This window comes from Mauremys reevesii, linkage group 2 (assembly GCF_016161935.1).
Source record: "Mauremys reevesii isolate NIE-2019 linkage group 2, ASM1616193v1, whole genome shotgun sequence".
NCBI classification, from domain to species: domain Eukaryota; kingdom Metazoa; phylum Chordata; order Testudines; family Geoemydidae; genus Mauremys; species Mauremys reevesii.
In genome coordinates, this window is record NC_052624.1 from 149,318,631 (window position 1) to 149,328,114 (window position 9,484).

The following is a 9,484-nucleotide window of genomic DNA, read 5'->3' on the forward strand; positions in this document are numbered from 1 at the left end:
TTCCTCAGGGCTCCGGCAGCTATGTACATGGCCAGGGCTGTGGAAGCAGGGGAGCCCCAGGCGGCGGCTGCTACCCTGGTGGGGGAGGGAGGAGGAGGAGGGAGCACTTACCATACTGGGTGGTCTGTATCCCCTGTACCCGCACCCCCTGCCCTGCCTCCAGCCAACCACTCCCTGCCCTGTCTCCAGCCAACCCCTGCTGCACCCCCCCTGCCTGAAGCCAGCCATTCCTGCACTTCTCTGTCTTCAGCACTGCCAATCTATGCCACACACCCCTATGGCCCTGCTTGAAGCCAGCCAGCCCACCCCACTCCACCCCACACACCCCTGGCTCCAGCCATTGCTGCACCCCTTGCCCTGCCTGCAGCCAGCCCCATGTCCACTGGTGCCCTGCAATTCCCTGGGCAGTAACCCTGCATACCTGCTTCAATGATGGGAGAAGAGAGCAGCTGGTACCCACACATGTGCATACCCTAGGGTGACCAGACAGCAAGTGTGAAAAATCGGGATGGGGTGGAGGTTAATAGGATCCTATATAAGAAAAAGACCCCCAAATTGGGACTGTCTCTATAAAATCGGGACATGTGGTCACCCTAGCACACTCCCAGGGAGTGGCGGGGACCCACACATGTGAAACGGAGTTCATTTCTAGTTCAGTCCCATCTTTTTAAAAAAGAACTGTAGGTAGTGTTAACATACAGCCGTATTTTCGCGGACATGTCAGACTTTTTGGTTCTTAAATTGCTGTCCGGGAGGAATTTTTAAATATGGACATATGGTAACCCTATTGGTACCAAAAATACATACTCTGGCACATCCCTTAAATCAGAACTTTTTATAGGGAACCGGTTGCTAAGAAAGGAAAGGCTTTTTTTTCACCATTTTTTTTAAAGTCATCCCTGCTGGGGCCCCGCCGAAAATGTTTGAATTGGGTGGGCCCCAAACTTCCTAAAGCTGGCCCCAACTAGTCTGTTCAGTGTTATAGCTTTTAATATGCTAATGCAAACACTGTAATAGAGCATTAATGTCCCAATGTACTGTAGCTTGTTTTAACTTACCGTAATACTAGAAGTGGTGCATGTGAACATTGCCGTAACGAGGGCAAGGCGAGTGAGGCACTTGCCTCGGGCACGGAAAGTGAGGGGCTCAGAAAGTCTCTCCTTCAGCGGCAATTCGGCAGCAAGTCCTTCCCTCTGAGAGGGACTGGGGTACTCGTTGCCGAATTGCCGCTGGTCGTCATCAATGGAGAGGGGCGGCACATACGGCTCTTTTGCAGAAATTCGTTGGTGGATCCTTCCCTCCAATAGGGAAGAGCCGGACATGCTGCCTCTGTTCCTTGCCTTGTATGCAAAAATCCCTAGTTACGGCTCTGCATGTGAAGCTCTCTTAAAAGCTGACACTACAGTAGTGATATTCCCAAGCCAGCATGCATAGGGCTGGGAGTGGGGAAGGGGAGTGCATTTAGGTATAAGTAACATCTCTCACACCAAACAGGAACTTTTCCAAAGTTCATTATTATACCTTGTCTTACAAACACCAAAAACTATTACATATGCACAAAGGTCAATAATCACCCCCTCCCATATATACAGAGTTGTGCTTCTGCATATAGTATCTATCTCAGATTAATATTGAGCTACCAGCTGTTCAGAAATCAGTAAAGAGTCAGCTGCCAAGCCACATGTTGAATCCTATTGCAAACAGTATGGGTGACCCATGAGGCATTCTGAAGCAAGAGATTACTGTAAAACTTTAACTAAGATGCAGAAAGAATAAAAATTTCCTAGGTTTTGTTTGTCAGATTTACTGTATTAAGTATAGTAGGTGTTTAATATAAAAACCAGGTACTGTGGTTTACAATGTTATAACAACAAATTATGCTACCACCATTATCCAGTCAACTTGCACACTATTTTGAATTAGTGATAATTCACAGAGAGAGAAAGAAGAAAGCTGAATTTAGATAATTATTAACCAGATTCCTGGTTAGCCACTTTGCTTCAGTCCATGGCATAAAGCATCATAAACCCGGGACAGTATTGACAAGACAATATTCACCTCGAATTTGCATCTGCTACACTCCCTGCCCCCGCCTCATTCCCAGTCACAATATTCAGGATATAGCCTAGTGAGAAAGTGGCATGGCTGAAGCATGTAGCTGGCAACTGAAAACTAGTACAGAGTACAATAGCCCTGAGAACATTGCTTAATTCTGAGCACTGTGTCTGCAGTGAGGGCCTGGTGCCACGGCACCGTTGGCACCATTGTAAAGTCGGTACTGACTCTAATAGCCCCCTCCCACAGGAAAACTCCCTTGGACCTTTTCTGAATGCCACTAAAAATATAAAAATCTGCTTCCCTGGTGCTAATTTACTGCTACAGGAGACTTGATGCAGTGAAATAATTTCCCTATATTCCATCAAACTCTGCATCACCTCTCTTGAGTATTTAAAAGAGTATCTCATAACTATTTGTCTATGTAAAGTATCAGAACTGTTCACAAATTTTAGGATTGCCTTTTGCTGTATTACTCTTGCCTGTGAATCCAGCTCTTATAGTCCCATGTTCACACGTCATTGCTTGTGTGTAGAAGCTGATTCACAAATATTCAGTAAGTGTATTATATGGTCTCACCCTACATCGTTCCCAAGGGCAAAAATCTTCTGCAACAATGAAGGCTTGGGCTGATGACCAGTGGCTGCAGAATTTTTGGATGCATCTTTGTGCAAAACTCGCCAAAATGAAAGCTGCACTGACAGTGGTGAAGAAAAAACAATTGCACTATGGGGATCTGCAACACCTGATTACTTTGTCAATCAGTGCTCTCTCTCCTAAACTAAGGTGAATGGATTTCTTTAATGTAAGTAGTCACAACATATGGTTAAATATTTTATGATCAATATCCTGTTAAGAACTCAGCGGTCACAGATAATACCTGTCTTCTTTGGAAACCAGGGCACATTATCCAGTCTTTTCCCCCACCCGCGCACAACCAAAACTAATCTGAGAAAAACCTTGCATAAAGCAGTTAATGGAAGTACGAGACATACCTACTTCCTTGGTGACAAGCTTTAGGCAACACCCCTATCCTCATTCACACCCATAGCAGTAGGACAGACTTCTAGTAGTGAAACTCTGATTGATATCTGATTGATATCCAAAATACCGAAGCAGACAAATTAATTGTCAGCCCCCTGAAGGAACACCACCCATAGTAAGAAGTGATCAGCTCCTATTATCTAGCCTAAAGAAATTCCTTCAGTCCTCAGTTTACCCATAAACAAATCTAGTGTTCTCCCATCAACCAATTCAACCAATTGCATATTTTCTCTACCAAACCATTTCCTCACTCTCAATTAAGAATTCTTATGTGTGCATAGACCCAAAGTATGCCTGATTTAAAATCATAGAATAGAATCATAGAATCTCAGGTTTGGAAGGGACCACAGGAGGTCATCTAGTCCAACTCCCTGCTCAAAGCAGGACCAATCCCCAACTAAATCATCCCAGCCAGGGCTTTCTGAAGCCTGAGCTTAAAAATCTCTAAGGATGGAGATTCCACCACTTCCCTAGGTAACAACATCTACTCCTGACAGAATCAAGATTCTGAGTTAAGAACATCAATGCAGACTCACGAGTTCAAGCTTCCTGGAGTGGGTGAGTTCCCTCATTTTATCTCTCTGTTTCCTTTTCTACCACAGGTATTAATCTTTAAGAATGTAACTTATTTTATTTAGGCTCTCCTTGTGATGTAAGGGTGATGATAGGGACATGCTAAATCTGGAACAAATAAGGGTGTCAGCTTGAAAGTGCTGTTTGAATCATTCCATTGGGCACACAACCAGTACATTGATAGATTTTCACAACCCCCCGCCACCCCTCAGAAGAGTAGAAATATTGAGGAAAACCAAGACAAGTAACCACAATAAATGAGCATATCCCAAGTAATGGGCAAATCTGTTAAAAGTACCCAAATAATAATGGTCTTCCTGGCTAACTGCATGAATAATAAAGAATCTTCACAATATAGTCATTTCTTAAATGGTTTGCAAGCCTGTAATCATGGTGATTTCTTTATTGCTACCAATTTCTATATTGATTATCTGTGCGGGGTCTGTTTTTTTATATGTCTTTGGCTGACATATAAGTAATTTTGCTTGGTTTAAAACAATTTAGATGGTGGGATCTAATTGGTAAGATAATCAAGTAACATTATGTTACGGTTGATTAGTTAAATTATATTACAATGATTGACTAAAGGCATTGATGAGAATGAGGCATGGCCGCCCAAAGGTGGGGGTACAAGTGGGGCAATTTGCCCCAGGCCCCGGGCTCCGCAGGGCCCCACAAGAGAATGTGTGAGGCTCCTGCTCCAGCCCGACCCCACCTCCGCCCCTCTCCCGGAGCCTCAGCGGATCCAGCAGTGTCCCTGAACAGCTGCAGCCTGACTCCAGGGCCGCCCAGAGAGGGGGGCAAGAGGGGCAATTTGCCCCAGTCCCCAGGCCCCACAGGGGCCCCCACGAGAGTTTTTCGGGGCCCCTGGAGCGGGGTCCTTCACTCGCTCCGGGAGGGGCCGGAAAACTCTTGTGGGGCCGGGCCCAGGAGCTTCTTCCGCTCCTGGTCTTCACCGGCGGGGCGGAAGGACCCCCCGCCGGCGAATTACCGCCGAAGCGGGACCCGCCGCCGAAGTTCAACTCAGTCTTCGGCGGTAATTCGGCAGCAGGGGGGCCCCCACCACGGTTATTCGGGTCATTTCGGTGGCGGGTCCCGGAACGGAAGGGCCCCCCGCTGCCGAAGACCCCACGCCCCCGGAATCCTCTGGGCGGCCCTGCCTGACTCCGGCGTGGCCTGACCCCCTCCCTGCTCAGAGCCATGTGGTAAGGGGGTGGGGCTGCGAGCTCCAGCGGGGCCTGCGCTCCCAGCCGCGCCCTTTACCACGTGGCTCTGAGCGTGGTGGAGCTCAGGAGCCACGCTGCAGCTATTCAGGGACACTTTTGGATATGACGCGCTGTGGCTCCGGGTGAGTGGGGCGCCAGGGGTAATTTGCTGGGGGTAAGGGGCCAGGGCATATTTAAGTCCAAATACCCTTGAAATATCAACAGACACCTGATATCGCAACATTTCTGTATATTTACTGCTGCCAAAAATGTAGTAAAATGTATTTGGAGGTGCATATCGGACATACAATAGAGGGCCACATTAGTTTTGCTGTACAGTTCAGTGGGTCCATTAATTGTACACAAGTATGCGAACAGCTTAGTCACATTTTTAAATTAAGTAAGACAGAGCACATTGATTACAAATCATTTTGTTTTTATAGGACACTCTTACATATACGTATCTGATTTGTAAAACGAAGGATCCCTTGCATGTCTGTCTATATTAAATTCATTATGTTCTTGACGTGCCACAATTATTAATGCATTAATAACTTTGTTGACTGTCAACAGGTACAAGCCATCTCATCAGTAGTTTCCACTGTCATTCTCTCAGGCAGAGCTACTCAAATGAAAGTGAAGGTAGATGCTAACACACTTTCATACATAGCATGAGAAAAGCACAATTTCATTCAGTGAGTTAAACAGTGTGAAACAGCAAATGCAGTGGTATGTTTGATGTGGAGGAGTAGTCTAATAGTAATACATGTAATGAATTTGGGAAATACAGTATAATGTATATTTTATGGTTTGCTTCACTGGAAACTATAATTGAATTTCTAATTTTTTAAATAAACACAGAGTGAATTACTTCAAAATGATATATTATTGCTTCCTTACCACACACCAGGTCATTGGGTTATTGCGGTAAGATGTTTTGTATTGTACTATAATTTCCCTTGTTGCGGGCCTTCAGTGAGTTCAGTGCATGCAAAGGAAAGAGGAATGTGAATGTTATAAAAAATTGCTACTGTCACTTTACATTGTTCATGTATCCTGGAAGAATACATTCTGTAAAGAATTGATTGATTTCACAATATGCTTATATCTTGTGTGTTACTGAGACATTACAAACGACAATATGTTAGTTGCATAATGATTGTTGATAAATCAGTATAAAGTTTTTGAAAAAATCTCATTACCAATAAAATTTGTGAATATATTGAAACTTACAGCTAGCCTTCAGGCTCAGCCGGCCAGTCCTCGCCCACAGACAACCCACAACCACCAGCATATTTTCACCAACAAACCAACTGCACACCACACCATCCCTAACTACTCAGGAACCAACCCATGCAAAAAAACCTCCATGATGCCACTGCTACATCATCACACAACACCACACCCACACACAGGACCTAACCAGATCAGCCACACCATCACCGGTTCATTCACCCACGTCCCCAATGTGTAATATGTGCCAGCAATGCCCTCTATATGTACATCGGCCAAACTGACAGTCTCTAAGGAAAAGGATAACAAGAGACATTAAATGGCAATACACAAAACCTGTAGAGAGAACACTTCCCTCCCTGGCCCACACACAATAGATTTTAAGGTAGCCATCTTACAGCAAAAAACTTTAGGACCAGACTCCAAAGAACCCATCAGTTTTAGGACTAAACAAAGACTGTGAATGGCTTGCCAATTATGGACCTCCTGATCTGATTGACCTGATCTAACCTCGTTATCTCTATATATTACATACACACTCTGCTGGAAATTTCCACTGCTTGCATCCGAAGAAGTGGGTATTCACCCACGAAAGCTCATGCTGCAAAACGTCTGTTAGTCTATAAGGTGCCACAGGATTCTTTGCTGCTTCGATGAAAAAAAAGGAATTGTTAATAATTGACCCCTTGTGTGATGACATCAGATACGAAAGAACATGCCTGAGGAATTGGAGGTGATTTATTAGATACTTACTTTTACATTGGACATTGTCTTTGACAATCACAAACAGATTTGTGTTCCCAGTGATAATCTGTTCGAGCCAGAGAACACTAATTCCAGGATAGCAAAGACATTTTTTGTTGTTAATCGAGGAACGAGTCAGGAGAGCTTTGTTATCCTCACTATTATGTCCATTATGCTAACTTCTTCTGAAAAAAGAGCTTGTCAGAGCCAGATAGACCTGGCTGCAGCTGTTTGCAAAAATTATGTTACTTTTTTTACTTTCAGGGTTCCAGTCCTGCAATTGAATCTACACAAGTGGCTCTTTACACTGGCACAGAGTTCCACTTAAGTCAATAGAGCACACTGCGCAGGTTCAGGAGTCCATTGCTATGGAATAGTTTGCAGGATCAGGTCTTTAGGGTGAAAATCACGCAGGACAAAGAGAGAGAGGGTTACTGCATTTAGGTGAGGTGGTGCAGGAAAGACATAGTAGAGCAAGCACGTAGGGGTTTCTGCATCCCATGCATGCTACGTATGGGAGTTTTGTTCCAGCTTCAAATATTCCAGGAGGTAAATACTTCCAACATATCTGTACCTTCAGGCACTCTCTCCAAATAAGCATCAGAGCCAGATTCACAGCTGGAGTATTCCCACAATTTAACACAAACTGAAGATGTGGCCCCAGGGGTTGATGTAGCAGAGCAAAGGTAGGGGAGAGAATGCAGGATTCATGATTGTGTGGCTATTGTGCTATAAACTTCCTGATAGTTTTCCACACAGAACCTAATTGGGTTCAGTGCCAAGCTCTGAACAACAGTTGTCTTAACTAAATGTGGTGGTTTTTTTTTTATATATTTGCATTTATATATGCATATATTTATGTATATTTGTATCTCGCATAGTTGGTATATATGGTGCGTGTTTTTAAATTGTGTGAAGCACCTAGATGCCATGACAGTAGAGTCCACAAGTTAACAGCCTTGTGGATCTGGGCCTGCAACTCGTGTAGAAAGAACAGGATGAAATAAAATAAATATATTCAAAATATCTGCCTAAATGTTATACATTATTAAATATAATGTTTGAAAAATTCCAATGTATATGCACATATAATCTTCATATTTTCATACCTATATAGGCCCCAATCCTGCAAAGATGTACACACTTGTTTAACATGATATACACACATATGCTTAGCATTATTTACTGCATCTTTCCAGGATTAGGGCTGTGTGTGTGTGTGTGTTATATATGCCTCTATGTTAACAGATATCAGATATATTTTTACATACATAGGCAAATAATACTTTATTCCTATTTATCAATATATTAATAATCATACAATGCATTTGTAGATATACGTCTACATTTTCATTAGATCTTACATGTGCCTTTGAATATATAATGAATATGATGTGCATTTACATTTTAATATGTAATATTCTATCATTTGCATGTTTATTTCTGTACTTTAATATCTGCAATGGATGTTTTTGTAATTATAATTCTATACATGTGAATATTGTAAGGAATTCAGTATAATCTGTTTGCTTGCAAATATACAATTGCATAGGTCATCCATGAAAACATTACAAGGACACCATCAAAGCCAATCTGTAGTATCAAACCCAGAGACCTTGAGGACACCATCAGCGACAGAACACAGTAGCATGCAACAGTCAGAAACACCAGCATTGCCTTTGAGGAAGATGGCTGCCAGCATCTACAAGCGGCACATGAATGACGTCACAGAGCACCAGCAGCGCACAACCCACTGACTGCAAACTTCCCATGCACCATCTGCAGCCAAATGTGCACGTCTAGAACTGGCTTGTATAGCCATCAGAGGGCACACCATGAGCCCAACAATAGATGATTTGCTCAGATTTGTCATCATTGGATCAATGGACTACCAAGATATGTGAATATGCAATGCCAGTTATGCATTTGTACATACATGCACAGCTTTAACGTTTGTGCCTTTTATGCACAATTCTACACAATGCATATATATAATTCTGTATTTGCATATGGGAAAAAATGCTACATAAATAGCTACTCTAATGCATGTTCACACTGTACAGAATTATAATTATGGGCAATGCATGTGTATGGTATACCTAATACTGTATGATGAATTTGCATATAGGCACTGTTTATTAGTGTTTGTAAGGCATGTGAACACACATGTGCAAGTACAGGCACAGACAAAGTGCTTGTATTACATACACAAATAGATCTATGTGGATGTCATCAGTAGGTACCACAGAAGTAGAATGTGTGCATAATTTCATGTCCCTGCTGCTTCGTAAAGCTCATGACCGCTGCAGCCAACAAAATTTCTCATCAGCGCCGCTGGTGTAGTGGTATCATGCAAGATTCCCATTCTTGCGACCCGGGTTCGATTCCCGGGCGGCGCATTGAGTTTTTTTACACCTCCTCTTCCCCCACCCCCAGCTTAACTACAGCAGCAGAGGAGCCAGCCACAGCAGCGAACCGTCGGGAATGGCAGAAGGAGGTTGCGGTAACATTTAGGAGTCTGGAAAGAAGGGAACCGCCACCGGACAGTAGTGCGCATGCGCCGAGGGAAGGCGTAGCGAAAAGAAACCGGCGGGAGAGGGCTAACGTATGATGTGCCGCGCATGCGTAAT

The 9,484-nt window shown here is 43.5% G+C and overlaps 1 non-coding gene across 1 annotated transcript; it reads left to right on the top strand.

The window, feature by feature from the left end:
• Positions 1 to 9,182: 9,182 nt before the first annotated feature.
• On the top strand, positions 9,183 to 9,253 carry TRNAG-CCC. Its single transcript has one exon. It is a non-coding gene; the product is annotated as a tRNA-Gly (tRNA).
• Positions 9,254 to 9,484: the final 231 nt, after the last annotated feature.